Consider the following 13,810-nt stretch of genomic DNA (forward strand, 5'->3'; position numbering starts at 1 on the left):
TGGGGTATCCGTTCTGGCCATAAATGATCGGCGGATGGAGCGCTGCGCTGAACACCCGATCCTCGCTCCGTACAAACCGCCGATATTCTGCCGACCTGATGTAAATGTAGGAGCACGCCCGATCCCTGCACGCCCCGCCCCCCTGTACGCCCGATCCCTGCACACCCTGCCCCCCTGTACGCCCGATCCCTGCTTCGTGTAAATGAACCTAATATACGATGGACGCCTCCTGTAGACCATTCAGAGCTGCAGCGTCCGGCGGTGGTGACGTCACGGCTGAGCGGGGTCCGGTGTCCGCCGCAGAGTAATTATGACGTCACGGCTGAGCGGGGTCCGGTGTCCGCCGCAGAGTAATTATGACGTCACGGCTGAGCGGGGTCCGGTGTCCGCCGCAGAGTAATTATGACGTCACGGCTGAGCGGGGTCCGGTGTCCACCGCAGAGTAATTATGACGTCACGGCTGAGCGGGGTCCGGTGTCCACCGCAGAGTAATTATGACGTCACGGCTGAGCGGGGTCCGGTGTCCACCGCAGAGTTATGACGTCACGGCCGCCGCTGCGTACAGAGAAAAATAAAAAAACAATTAAAAAAACTGATTCAATGAAAAAAATTCCTCGTGGAGTCCAGCACCGCGGCCGGGGGAGGGGTCTGTAACTGCTGGAGACGTCAGCGCTGGGGGGTGAATACAAAATCTGGGTCACAATTGATCTGTGGGCGATGCGTCTGTTACGATGGGGGAGGGGCGTCTGGGATATTCTCGTCCTGTTTGGCTCCTCCAGTTTGACATAAATGAAGCTTCAGAGTTGTAAAATAAAGTTCCGCAACGTTCTGTTAGATTTCTGCTTGCTGTCAGTGAATGTTTACAGCCAGTTTGTTGGGCTGCGTTCACATTTGCGTTGTGATTTCCGTTCTCCGTTCCGTCAGGTTTCAGATTATTATTTTGTTTTTGGCAGAAGAAAAACGGTCGTCTGCTGCGCTGCTGTCAAAACCGCCGGACACCTGGCGGAGGCGCTTCCGTTTTCTAACATTGAAGTTAATGGATGACGGACACGCCTTCTGTTGCGTTCAGTCTGTTTTGTTTTAAAATTTAACAAATCCGCTAAAACGGAGGCCGCAACGCAGATGTGAACGAAGCCTTATAATTGTAGTCAATCCTCTGAGTCCAGACTGATACATTGTAACAAACCCTCAGGTTCCCATTCACTGACTGCAGGCAGAGGTGTTGACACCAAGTTTCAGAACTTCTAATTTGACAATGATGAATCTCTATTGACATAGAAGCCCCGCCTGTCTCGTGTGGGGTCCGGCGCTGTGACCGCCACTGACCGTGATGGGGCGGACGCGCTGCTGACACTTATTATCCTGCATAACCAGCCAGACTTACCATTCAGGACCCAGGGAAAGCTGCGGGAGTTGTAATGGCGGCCATATTGGTAGTCACCCAGCTTTCCCGGGCTTGGATAAGGACCTGAATGAGTGTTATGAGCCGGACAGGCGGCGGGGGCTCCGGGACTGATGTTTTGTACGCCCCCCCCCATCATTGGTGGGAATGAAGGGCTGAGCCGGGAGGGGCCGCGTCGGGTCAAGTCACCCCGGGGTTTGCTAATTGCTGCTGCGCCGGCATCTAAATGAGCCAGAGGGGAAGGGGGATGAGTGGGGGATGTGCCCGGAGCAGTGTGAGTGGAGGGTCCGCACAGCCCCCGCTCCACATTCCTCCCTCAGGTGACCCCAGAGAAGCGTCCACAATGAGGGGTCTCCCTGCGGCTCCGCCCTGCGCTGCTCTGAGTCCGGGGGCTCCGGCCTGTACGTCCCCCTGATCCCGGCAGATATTGGGGATTCTCCTCCATGACGACACGTGACATCTCTGCAGTCTCATCACGGAGGCCGGAGTTTGTTGTTGGTTCTTGGCGCGGGATGGTGGGAGTCCTGACACTCCTGCTGAGAGTTGTGCTCTACTTAAAGGGACAGCAACTCCTAAGTAATTATAACAGATCAGCCTGCAGCGTTCATTGTATAAACTGCTCGGGGGTCCTGGGTTTAAACCGGAGCAGGGGCCACATCTGCATGAAACTATTTGTGGCTTCAGATTTGTTTCTCTTCTGCTCCACCTGCACCCCCCCCCCTGCTCCACCTGCACTCTCCTCCCCCTCCCTGCACTCTCATGCTCCACCTGCACTCTCCTCCCCCCCCTGCTCCACCTGCACTCTCCTCCCCCCCCCCCTGCTCCACCTGCACTCCCCCCCCCCCTGCTCCACCTGCACCCCCCCCTGCTCCACCTGCACTCTCCTCCCCCTCCCTGCACTCTCATGCTCCACCTGCACTCTCCTCCCCCCCCCTGCTCCACCTGCACTCTCCTCCCCCCCCCTGCTCCACCTGCACTCTCCTCCCCCCCTGCTCCACCTGCACCCCCCCCATGCTCCACCTGCACTCTCCTCCCCCCCCCCCTGCTCCACCTGCACTCTCTCCCCCCCACTCCACCTGCACTCTCCCCCCCCTTCCCCCTGCACTCTCCCCCCCCTTCCACCTGCACTCTCCCACCTGCACTCTCCTCCCCCCCCCCTGCTCCACCTGCACTCTCCTCCCCCCCTGCACTCTCCTCCCCCCCCTGCTCCACCTGCACTCTCCCCCCCCCCCCTTCCACCTGCACTCTCCTCCCCCCCCCTGCTCCACCTGCACTCTCCCCCCCCCCCTGCTCCACCTGCACTCTCCCCCCCCCCTGCTCCACCTGCACTCTCCTCCCCCCCCTGCTCCACCTGCACTCTCCTCCTCCACCTGCACTCTCCTCCCCCCCCTTCCACCTGCACTCTCCCCCCCCCCTGCTCCACCTGCACTCTCCTCCCCCCCCTGCTCCACCTGCACTCTCCTCCTCCACCTGCACTCTCCTCCCCCCCCTTCCACCTGCACTCTCCTCCCCCCTGCACCACCTGCACTCTCCTCCCCCCCCCCCTGCACCACCTGCACTCTCCTCCCCCCCCTGCTCCACCTGCACTCTCCTCCCCCCCCTGCTCCACCTGCACTCTCCCCCCCCCTGCTCCACCTGCACTCTCCTCCCCCCCTGCTCCACCTGCACTCTCCCCCCCCCTGCTCCACCTGCACTCTCCACCCCCCCCTGCTCCACCTGCACTCTCCTCCCCCCCCTGCACTCTCCTCCCCCCCCCTGCTCCACCTGCACTCTCCCCCCCCCCCTTCCACCTGCACTCTCCTCCCCCCCCTTCCACCTGCACTCTCCTCCCCCCCCTTCCACCTGCACTCTCCTCCCCCCCTTCCACCTGCACTCCCCCCCCCTGCACTCTCCTCCCCCCTCTGCTCCACCTGCACTCTCCTCCCCACCTGCACTCTTCTCCCCCCCCCTGCTCCACCTGCTCTCTCCTCCCCCACCCCTGCTCTCTCCTCCCCCCCCCTGCTCCACCTGCACTCTCCCCCCCCCTTCCACCTGCACTCCCCCCCCCTGCACTCTCCTCCCCCCTCTGCTCCACCTGCACTCTCCCCCCCCCTTCCACCTGCACTCCCCCCCCTGCACTCTCCTCCCCCCTCTGCTCCACCTGCACTCTCCTCCCCACCTGCACTCTCTTCCCCCCCTGCTCCACCTGCACTCTCCCCCCCCCCTCCACCTGCACTCTTCTCCCCCCCCCCTGCTCCACCTGCTCTCTCCTCCCCCCCCCCCTGCTCTCTCCTCCCCCCCTGCACTCTCCTCTCCCCTGCTCCACCTGCACTCTCCTTCCCCCCCTGCTCCACCTGCACTCTCCTCCCCCCCCTGCTCCACCTGCACTCTCCTCCCCCCCTGCTCCACCTGCACTCTCCTCCCCCCCTGCTCCACCTGCACTCTCCTCCCCCCCTGCTCCACCTGCACTCTCCTCCCCCCCTGCTCCACCTGCACTCTCCTCCCCCCCTGCTCCACCTGCACTCTCCTCCCCCCCCCCCCTGCTCCACCTGCACTCTCCTCCCCCCCCCTGCTCCACCTGCACTCTCCTCCCCCCCCCGCTCCACCTACACTCCCCCACCTGCACTCTCCTCCCCCCCCCTGCTCCACCTGCACTTTCCTCCCCCCCCCTGCTCCACCTGCACTTTCCTCCCCCCCCCTGCTCCACCTGCACTTTCCCCCCCCCCCACCTGCACTCTCCTCCCCCCCCTGCTCCACCTGCACTCTCCTCCCCCCCCTGCTCCACCTGCACTCCCCCACCTGCACTCTCCTCCCCCCCCCCCTGCTCCACCTGCACTCTCCTCCCCCCCTGCTCCACCTGCACTCTCCCCCCCTGCTCCACCTGCACTCTCCTCCCCCCCTGCTCCACCTGCACTCTCCGCTCCACCTGCACTCTCCTCCCCCCCCCCTGCTCCACCTGCACTCTCCTCCCCCCCCCTGCTCCACCTGCACTCTCCTCCCCTCCCCCTGCTCCACCTGCACTCTTCCCCCCCCCCCCCGGCTCCACCTGCACTCTCCCCACACCCCTGCTCCACCTGTACTCCCCCCCCCCCCCTGCTCCACCTGCACTCTCCCCCCCCCCCCTGCTCCACCTGCACTCTCCCCCCCCCCCTGCTCCACCTGCACTCTCCCCCCCCCCTGCTCCACCTGCACTCTCCACCCCCCCCCCCTGCTCCACCTGCACTCTCCACCCCCCCCCCTGCTCCACCTGAACTCTCCACCCCCCCCTGCTCCACCTGCACTCTCCCCACCCCCCCTGCTCCACCTGCACTCCCCTCCCCCCCCTGCACTCTCCTCCCCCTTGCTCCACCTGCACTCTCCTCCCCACCTTTCTCCACCTGCACTCCTCCCCCCCCCTGCACTCTCCTCCCCCCCTTGCTCCACCTGCACTCTCCTCCCCCCTTGCTCCACCTGCACTCTCCTCCCCCCTTGCTCCACCTGCACTCTCCTCCCCCCTTGCTCCACCTGCACTCTCCTCCCCCCCTTGCTCCACCTGCACTCTCCTCCCCCCTTGCTCCACCTGCACTCTCCTCCCCCCCTTGCTCCACCTGCACTCTCCCCACCCCCCTGCTCCACCTGCACTCCCCCCACCCCCCCTGCTCCACCTGCACTGTCCCCTCCCCCCCCTGCACTCTCCTCCCCCCTTGCTCCACCTGCACTCTCCTCCCCACCTTTCTCCACCTGCACTCCTCCCCCCCCCTGCACTCTCCTCCCCCCCTTGCTCCACCTGCACTCTCCTCCCCCCCTTGCTCCACCTGCACTCTCCTCCCCCCCTTGCTCCACCTGCACTCTCCTCCCCCCCTTGCTCCACCTGCACTCTCCTCCCCCCCCTTGCTCCACCTGCACTCTCCTCCCCCCCCTGCTCCACCTGCACTCTCCTCCCCACCTTTCTCCACCTGCACTCTCCTCCCCACCTTTCTCCACCTGCACTCTCCTCCCCACCTTTCTCCACCTGCACTCTCCTCCCCACCTTTCTCCACCTGCACTCTCCCCCCCCCTCCACCTGCACTCTCCTCCCCCCCTTTCTCCACCTGCACTCTCCCCCCCCTCCACCTGCACTCTCCTCCCCACCTTTCTCCACCTGCACTCCTCCCCCCCCTGCACTCTCCTCCCCCCCTTGCTCCACCTGCACTCTCCTCCCCCCCTTGCTCCACCTGCACTCTCCTCCCCCCCCTTGCTCCACCTGCACTCTCCTCCCCCCCCTGCTCCACCTGCACTCTCCTCCCCCCCCTGCTCCACCTGCACTCTCCTCCCCACCTTTCTCCACCTGCACTCTCCTCCCCACCTTTCTCCACCTGCACTCTCCTCCCCCCCCCCCCCTGCTCCACCTGCACTCTCCTCCCCTCCCCCTGCTCCACCTGCACTCTTCTCCCCCCCCCCGGCTCCACCTGCACTCTCCCCACACCCCTGCTCCACCTGTACTCCCCCCCCCCTGCTCCACCTGTACTCCCCCCCCCCCTGCTCCACCTGTACTCCCCCCCCCCCCCTGCTCCACCTGTACTCCCCCCCCCCCCCCTGCTCCACCTGTACTCCCCCCCCCCCCATGCTCCACCTGCACTCTCCCCCCCCCCTGCTCCACCTGCACTCTCCCCCCCCCCCCCTGCTCCACCTGCACTCTCCACCCCCCCCCTGCTCCACCTGCACTCTCCTCCCCCCCCTGCTCCACCTGCACTCTCCCCACCCCCCCTGCTCCACCTGCACTCTCCCCTCCCCCCCTGCTCCACCTGCACTCCCCTCCCCCCCCTGCACTCTCCTCCCCCTTGCTCCACCTGCACTCTCCTCCCCACCTTTCTCCACCTGCACTCCTCCCCCCCTTGCTCCACCTGCACTCTCCTCCCCCCTTGCTCCACCTGCACTCTCCTCCCCCCTTGCTCCACCTGCACTCTCCTCCCCCCTTGCTCCACCTGCACTCTCCTCCCCCCTGCACCACCTGCACTCTCCTCCCCCCCCTGCACCACCTGCACTCTCCTCCCCCCCCCTGCACCACCTGCACTCTCCTCCCCCCCCTGCACCACCTGCACTCTCCTCCCCCCCCTGCTCCACCTGCACTCTCCTCCCCCCCCTGCTCCACCTGCACTCTCCCCCCCCCCCTGCTCCACCTGCACTCTCCACCCCCCCCTGCTCCACCTGCACTCTCCTCCCCCCCCTGCTCCACCTGCACTCTCCCCCCCCCCTTCCACCTGCACTCTCCTCCCCCCCCCTTCCACCTGCACTCTCCTCCCCCCCCTTCCACCTGCACTCTCCTCCCCCCCCTTCCACCTGCACTCTCCTCCCCCCCCTGCTCCACCTGCACTCTCCTCCCCCCCCTGCTCCACCTGCACTCTCCCCCCCCCTTCCACCTGCACTCCCCCCCCCTGCACTCTCCTCCCCCCTCTGCTCCACCTGCACTCTCCTCCCCACCTGCACTCTTCTCCCCCCCCTGCTCCACCTGCTCTCTCCTCCCCCACCCCTGCTCCACCTGCACTCTCCCCCCCCCCTTCCACCTGCACTCCCCCCCCTGCACTCTCCTCCCCCCTCTGCTCCACCTGCACTCTCCCCCCCCTTCCACCTGCACTCCCCCCCCTGCACTCTCCTCCCCCCTCTGCTCCACCTGCACTCTCCTCCCCACCTGCACTCTCTTCCCCCCCTGCTCCACCTGCACTCTCCCCCCCCCCTCCACCTGCACTCTTCTCCCCCCCCCCTGCTCCACCTGCTCTCTCCTCCCCCCCCCCCTGCTCTCTCCTCCCCCCCCTGCACTCTCCTCTCCCCTGCTCCACCTGCACTCTCCTCCCCCCCTGCTCCACCTGCACTCTCCTCCCCCCCCTGCTCCACCTGCACTCTCCTCCCCCCCCTGCTCCACCTGCACTCTCCTCCCCCCCTGCTCCACCTGCACTCTCCTCCCCCCCCTGCTCCACCTGCACTCTCCTCCCCCCCCCTGCTCCACCTGCACTCTCCTCCCCCCCCCCCCTGCTCCACCTGCACTCTCCTCCCCCCCCCTGCTCCACCTGCACTCTCCTCCCCCCCCCGCTCCACCTACACTCCCCCACCTACACTCTTCCCCCCCCCCCTGCTCCACCTGCACTCTCCTCCCCCCCCTGCTCCACCTGCACTTTCCTCCCCCCCCCTGCTCCACCTGCACTTTCCTCCCCCCCCCCTGCTCCACCTGCACTTTCCTCCCCCCCCCTGCTCCACCTGCACTTTCCTCCCCCCCCCCTGCTCCACCTGCACTTTCCCCCCCCCCACCTGCACTCTCCTCCCCCCCCTGCTCCACCTGCACTCTCCTCCCCCCCCTGCTCCACCTGCACTCCCCCACCTGCACTCTCCTCCCCCCCCCCCTGCTCCACCTGCACTCTCCTCCCCCCCCTGCTCCACCTGCACTCTCCTCCCCCCCCTGCTCCACCTGCACTCTCCCCCCCCTGCTCCACCTTCACTCTCCTCCCCCCCTGCTCCACCTGCACTCTCCTCCCCCCTGCTCCACCTGCACTCTCCCTCCCCCCCGCTCCACCTGCACTCTCCTCCCCCCCCCTGCTCCCACCTGCACTCTCCTCCCCTCCCCCTGCTCCACCTGCACTCTTCCCCCCCCCCCGGCTCCACCTGCACTCTCCCCACACCCCTGCTCCACCTGTACTCCCCCCCCCCCCCCCTGCTCCACCTGCACTCTCCCCCCCCCCCCTGCTCCACCTGCACTCTCCCCCCCCCCCTGCTCCACCTGCACTCTCCCCCCCCCCCTGCTCCACCTGCACTCTCCCCCCCCCCCTGCTCCACCTGCACTCTCCCCCCCCCCTGCTCCACCTGCACTCTTCCCCCCCCCCCTGCTCCACCTGCACTCTCCCCCCCCCCTGCTCCACCTGCACTCTCCACCCCCCCCTGCTCCACCTGCACTCTCCACCCCCCCCCTGCTCCACCTGCACTCTCCCCACCCCCCCTGCTCCACCTGCACTCCCCTCCCCCCCTGCACTCTCCTCCCCCTTGCTCCACCTGCACTCTCCTCCCCACCTTTCTCCACCTGCACTCCTCCCCCCCCTGCACTCTCCTCCCCCCTTGCTCCACCTGCACTCTCCTCCCCCCTTGCTCCACCTGCACTCTCCTCCCCCCTTGCTCCACCTGCACTCTCCTCCCCCCTTGCTCCACCTGCACTCTCCTCCCCCCCTTGCTCCACCTGCACTCTCCTCCCCCCCTTGCTCCACCTGCACTCTCCTCCCCCCTTGCTCCACCTGCACTCTCCTCCCCCCCTTGCTCCACCTGCACTCTCCTCCCCCCCTTGCTCCACCTGCACTCTCCCCACCCCCCTGCTCCACCTGCACTCCCCCCACCCCCCCTGCTCCACCTGCACTGTCCCCTCCCCCCCTGCTCCACCTGCACTCCCCTCCCCCCCCTGCACTCTCCTCCCCCCTTGCTCCACCTGCACTCTCCTCCCCACCTTTCTCCACCTGCACTCCTCCCCCCCTGCACTCTCCTCCCCCCTTGCTCCACCTGCACTCTCCTCCCCCCCTTGCTCCACCTGCACTCTCCTCCCCCCCTTGCTCCACCTGCACTCTCCTCCCCCCCTTGCTCCACCTGCACTCTCCTCCCCCCCTTGCTCCACCTGCACTCTCCTCCCCCCCCCTTGCTCCACCTGCACTCTCCTCCCCCCCCCTTGCTCCACCTGCACTTTCCTCCCCCCCCCTGCTCCACCTGCACTCTCCCCCCCCCTGCTCCACCTGCACTCTCCCCCCCCCCCCCCTGCTCCACCTGCACTCTCCACCCCCCCCCCTGCTCCACCTGCACTCTCCACCCCCCCCCTGCTCCACCTGCACTCTCCCCACCCCCCCTGCTCCACCTGCACTCCCCTCCCCCCCCTGCACTCTCCTCCCCCTTGCTCCACCTGCACTCTCCTCCCCACCTTTCTCCACCTGCACTCCTCCCCCCCCTGCACTCTCCTCCCCCCCTTGCTCCACCTGCACTCTCCTCCCCCCTTGCTCCACCTGCACTCTCCTCCCCCCTTGCTCCACCTGCACTCTCCTCCCCCCTTGCTCCACCTGCACTCTCCTCCCCCCTTGCTCCACCTGCACTCTCCTCCCCCCCTTGCTCCACCTGCACTCTCCTCCCCCCTTGCTCCACCTGCACTCTCCTCCCCCCCCTTGCTCCACCTGCACTCTCCCCACCCCCCTGCTCCACCTGCACTCCCCCCACCCCCCCTGCTCCACCTGCACTCCCCCCACCCCCCCTGCTCCACCTGCACTGTCCCCTCCCCCCCTGCTCCACCTGCACTCCCCTCCCCCCCTGCACTCTCCTCCCCCCTTGCTCCACCTGCACTCTCCTCCCCACCTTTCTCCACCTGCACTCCTCCCCCCCCCTGCACTCTCCTCCCCCCCTTGCTCCACCTGCACTCTCCTCCCCCCCTTGCTCCACCTGCACTCTCCTCCCCCCCTTGCTCCACCTGCACTCTCCTCCCCCCCTTGCTCCACCTGCACTCTCCTCCCCCCCTTGCTCCACCTGCACTCTCCTCCCCCCCCCTTGCTCCACCTGCACTCTCCTCCCCCCCCCTGCTCCACCTGCACTCTCCTCCCCACCTTTCTCCACCTGCACTCTCCTCCCCACCTTTCTCCACCTGCACTCTCCTCCCCACCTTTCTCCACCTGCACTCTCCTCCCCACCTTTCTCCACCTGCACTCTCCTCCCCTTCCCCCACCGTCTGCTCCACCTGCACTCTCCTCCCCCCCTTTCTCCACCTGCACTCTCCCCCCCCCCTCCACCTGCACTCTCCTCCCCACCTTTCTCCACCTGCACTCCTCCCCCCCCTGCACTCTCCTCCCCCCCTTGCTCCACCTGCACTCTCCTCCCCCCCTTGCTCCACCTGCACTCTCCTCCCCCCCCTTGCTCCACCTGCACTCTCCTCCCCCCCTGCTCCACCTGCACTCTCCTCCCCACCTTTCTCCACCTGCACTCTCCTCCCCACCTTTCTCCACCTGCACTCTCCTCCCCCCCCCCCCTGCTCCACCTGCACTCTCCTCCCCTCCCCCTGCTCCACCTGCACTCTTCTCCCCCCCCCCGGCTCCACCTGCACTCTCCCCACACCCCTGCTCCACCTGTACTCCCCCCCCCCTGCTCCACCTGTACTCCCCCCCCTGCTCCACCTGTACTCCCCCCCCCTGCTCCACCTGTACTCCCCCCCCCCTGCTCCACCTGTACTCCCCCCCATGCTCCACCTGCACTCTCCCCCCCCCCCCCCCCTGCTCCACCTGCACTCTCCCCCCCCCTGCTCCACCTGCACTCTCCACCCCCCCCTGCTCCACCTGCACTCTCCTCCCCCCCCTGCTCCACCTGCACTCTCCCCACCCCCCCTGCTCCACCTGCACTCTCCCCTCCCCCCCTGCTCCACCTGCACTCCCCTCCCCCCCCTGCACTCTCCTCCCCCTTGCTCCACCTGCACTCTCCTCCCCACCTTTCTCCACCTGCACTCCTCCCCCCCTTGCTCCACCTGCACTCTCCTCCCCCCTTGCTCCACCTGCACTCTCCTCCCCCCTTGCTCCACCTGCACTCTCCTCCCCCCTGCACCACCTGCACTCTCCTCCCCCCCCCTGCACCACCTGCACTCTCCTCCCCCCCCCTGCACCACCTGCACTCTCCTCCCCCCCTGCACCACCTGCACTCTCCTCCCCCCCCTGCTCCACCTGCACTCTCCTCCCCCCCCTGCTCCACCTGCACTCTCCCCCCCCCCCCTGCTCCACCTGCACTCTCCACCCCCCCCTGCTCCACCTGCACTCTCCTCCCCCCCCTGCTCCACCTGCACTCTCCCCCCCCCCTTCCACCTGCACTCTCCTCCCCCCCCTTCCACCTGCACTCTCCTCCCCCCCCTTCCACCTGCACTCTCCTCCCCCCCCTTCCACCTGCACTCTCCTCCCCCCCCTTCCACCTGCACTCTCCTCCCCCCCCTTCCACCTGCACTCTCCTCCCCCCCCTTCCACCTGCACTCTCCTCCCCCCCCTTCCACCTGCACTCTCCTCCCCCCCCTGCTCCACCTGCACTCTCCTCCCCCCCCTGCTCCACCTGCACTCTCCCCCCCCTTCCACCTGCACTCCCCCCCCCTGCACTCTCCTCCCCCCTCTGCTCCACCTGCACTCTCCTCCCCACCTGCACTCTTCTCCCCCCCCTGCTCCACCTGCTCTCTCCTCCCCCACCCCTGCTCTCTCCTCCCTCCCCCCTCTGCTCCACCTGCACTCTCCCCCCCCCTTCCACCTGCACTCCCCCCCCTGCACTCTCCTCCCCCCTCTGCTCCACCTGCACTCTCCTCCCCACCTGCACTCTCTTCCCCCCCTGCTCCACCTGCACTCTCCCCCCCCCTCCACCTGCACTCTTCTCCCCCCCCCCCTGCTCCACCTGCTCTCTCCTCCCCCCCCCTGCTCTCTCCTCCCCCCCCTGCACTCTCCTCTCCCCTGCTCCACCTGCACTCTCCTCCCCCCCCTGCTCCACCTGCACTCTCCTCCCCCCCCTGCTCCACCTGCACTCTCCTCCCCCCCTGCTCCACCTGCACTCTCCTCCCCCCCCTGCTCCACCTGCACTCTCCTCCCCCCCCTGCTCCACCTGCACTCTCCTCCCCCCCCTGCTCCACCTGCACTCTCCTCCCCCCCCTGCTCCACCTGCACTCTCCTCCCCCCCCCGCTCCACCTACACTCCCCCACCTGAACTCTCCCCCCCCCCCTGCTCCACCTGCACTCTCCTCCCCCCCCTGCTCCACCTGCACTTTCCTCCCCCCCCCCTGCTCCACCTGCACTTTCCTCCCCCCCCCCCCTGCTCCACCTGCACTTTCCTCCCCCCCCCCTGCTCCACCTGCACTTTCCTCCCCCCCCCCTGCTCCACCTGCACTTCCCCCCCCCCCCCACCTGCACTCTCCTCCCCCCCCTGCTCCACCTGCACTCTCCTCCCCCCCCCCCCCCTGCTCCACCTGCACTCCCCCACCTGCACTCTCCTCCCCCCCCCTGCTCCACCTGCACTCTCCTCCCCCCCCTGCTCCACCTGCACTCTCCCCCCCCTGCTCCACCTGCACTCTCCTCCCCCCCTGCTCCACCTGCACTCTCCTCCCCCCTGCTCCACCTGCACTCTCCCTCCCCCCCGCTCCACCTGCACTCTCCTCCCCCCCCCCTGCTCCACCTGCACTCTCCTCCCCTCCCCCTGCTCCACCTGCACTCTCCCCCCCCCCCCCCGGCTCCACCTGCACTCTCCCCACACCCCTGCTCCACCTGTACTCCCCCCCCCCCCCCTGCTCCACCTGCACTCTCCCCCCCCCCCCCTGCTCCACCTGCACTCTCCCCCCCCCCCTGCTCCACCTGCACTCTCCCCCCCCCCCTGCTCCACCTGCACTCTCCCCCCCCCCCCTGCTCCACCTGCACTCTCCCCCCCCCCTGCTCCACCTGCACTCTCCACCCCCCCCTGCTCCACCTGCACTCTCCACCCCCCTGCTCCACCTGCACTCTCCCCACCCCCCCTGCTCCACCTGCACTCCCCCTCCCCCCCCTGCACTCTCCTCCCCCTTGCTCCACCTGCACTCTCCTCCCCACCTTTCTCCACCTGCACTCCTCCCCCCCCCCCTGCACTCTCCTCCCCCCCTTGCTCCACCTGCACTCTCCTCCCCCCTTGCTCCACCTGCACTCTCCTCCCCCCTTGCTCCACCCTGCACTCTCCTCCCCCCTTGCTCCACCTGCACTCTCCTCCCCCCCTTGCTCCACCTGCACTCTCCTCCCCCCTTGCTCCACCTGCACTCTCCTCCCCCCCTTGCTCCACCTGCACTCTCCCCACCCCCCTGCTCCACCTGCACTCCCCCCACCCCCCCTGCTCCACCTGCACTGTCCCCTCCCCCCCTGCACTCTCCTCCCCCTTGCTCCACCTGCACTCTCCTCCCCCCTTGCTCCACCTGCACTCTCCTCCCCCCCTTCCACCTGCACTCTCCTCCCCCCTGCACCACCTGCACTCTCCTCCCCCCCCCCCCTGCACCACCTGCACTCTCCTCCCCCCCCTGCTCCACCTGCACTCTCCTCCCCCCCCTGCTCCACCTGCACTCTCCCCCCCCCTGCTCCACCTGCACTCTCCCCCCCCCCTGCTCCACCTGCACTCTCCTCCCCCCCTGCTCCACCTGCACTCTCCCCCCCCCTGCTCCACCTGCACTCTCCCACCCCCCCCTGCTCCACCTGCACTCTCCACCCCCCCCTGCTCCACCTGCACTCTCCTCCCCCCCCTTCCACCTGCACTCTCCTCCCCCCCCTTCCACCTGCACTCTCCTCCCCCCCCTTCCACCTGCACTCCCCCCCCCTGCACTCTCCTCCCCCCTCTGCTCCACCTGCACTCTCCTCCCCCACCTGCACTCTTCTCCCCCCCCCTGCTCCACCTGCTCTCTCCTCCCCCACCCCTGCTCTCTCCTCCCCCCCCCTGCTCCAC

Source organism: Rhinoderma darwinii, chromosome 6 (assembly GCF_050947455.1).
Source record: "Rhinoderma darwinii isolate aRhiDar2 chromosome 6, aRhiDar2.hap1, whole genome shotgun sequence".
Classification (NCBI taxonomy): Eukaryota; Metazoa; Chordata; class Amphibia; order Anura; family Rhinodermatidae; genus Rhinoderma; species Rhinoderma darwinii.